Raw genomic sequence first — 1,552 nt, 5'->3', positions numbered from 1 at the left:
TAATCTTTGACATGCGCAATGTGACTGCTTTCAACACCCGAACCAAGCATTTGCCCTAGCAGCCCAAACTTTTTACCACTACTCTAAGCATATCATCTACAATTTATAGGAAATAGCCTAGGCATGGTTCTCAAAAAATGGAATGGAATGATTAGTATTGGCCGGATTATAATGGTATTGACCTTGATCAATCCCCATTCCTGACCTTTTCAATCCAAGGGTAAAATCACAATAAAATTTATTAAATTAAAAAAAACAAGTATCCAATATGGTATAATCCAGATCGTCCGAAAACAATTTTGGCCTTGATCGATCCCATGACTATACCCGTGTTTTAGAACCTTGCTCCTAGGTGTACGTATTGTAGAGGTTGCCTCCCAAGTGTTAAATAATTGAAATCGTACTATTTAAATCAAAATTAGATTGATCTTGGGGTGAAAGTTTGGTCGTGACAATCCAAACCCGCCCTGAACCCAAAAAGGGATTGGGCCAAGTTTTCTAACCCTGAAGGCGGGTTAGGGTGAAAAAACCCAACCCAAGGTCAGGGTTGGGTCGCCAACTCGACCCAACCTGACCGAACCCGATCCAAAATTTAACCTTGAATTTTTATATTAGAATTTAGGGCTCCTATTAGTATTTCATTTTTCTATTATTTTTAAATGCATATGACCGGCAAAAATAGGTCAATTAAGGTTAATCAAACCATTACAGAAGCCAAGGTTAACCCAGCCCAGCCCAGCCCAGCCTAACCCGACTTGACCTAAACCGATCTTGACAGGGTCAATTATGGCAGATTTGGTATTAACCTGGCAAGGTTGGGCCTGAACATGAACCCGACAAGGTTGGATTGGGCCTAGGTTGAATTTTGAGGACCTAGGGTTGGGTTAGAGTTTTAAGAAACCCGGCCCAACCCAGCCCTGTTTCACCCCTAAATTGATTCTAGAAGGGTTTCTAGGGTTAGGCCAATTTCGGCCGATTACCAACTGATCCCGGAAAAAATTGGAATCCCGGAATCGGCTGAGGTCGATCAAGAGAAACTGCAGAATTAATTAGAAGCTAACACAAATTGCTAAACATAATTAATCAATTAATCATTAATTGCTAACAAATTAATGACCACGTCATTCATGATCAACCGTAGAGATAGTATCCAATCAGAAACGGGCAACTGTCCCAACCTGACAGCTAAAATATCCTTTGTGGAAAGTACACGTCATCCGGTCTCGTTTTTTTTTAGTATCTTTTGTCTTGATCAACGGGGGATGACGAAATATTCTATACTTCTCGATAGGGTTGGTTAGATAAAGATTCTGAAATGTACCTTACTTACACGTGGCTTTATTTGGCAGGACCAAAAGGACGAGATTACATCCTTCAACAGGTGAGCCTCCTTTTTGTTTGCCAAGTACTGGACGTCTGGAAGTACTGGAGAGGTTCTGTGGACTTAGAGTCACCATGAAACTATTGAAAAGCGTAAAGCTATAAACCCTAGAAGCTTCACTGAATCTAACTGAGTCTCTTTCTCTTCTTTTTTTTTTTTTTTTTTTTTTTT

The sequence above is a fragment of the Macadamia integrifolia genome, chromosome 10, assembly GCF_013358625.1.
Source record: "Macadamia integrifolia cultivar HAES 741 chromosome 10, SCU_Mint_v3, whole genome shotgun sequence".
NCBI classification, from domain to species: domain Eukaryota; kingdom Viridiplantae; phylum Streptophyta; class Magnoliopsida; order Proteales; family Proteaceae; genus Macadamia; species Macadamia integrifolia.
Note: the sequence above shows the minus strand (reverse complement) of the source record.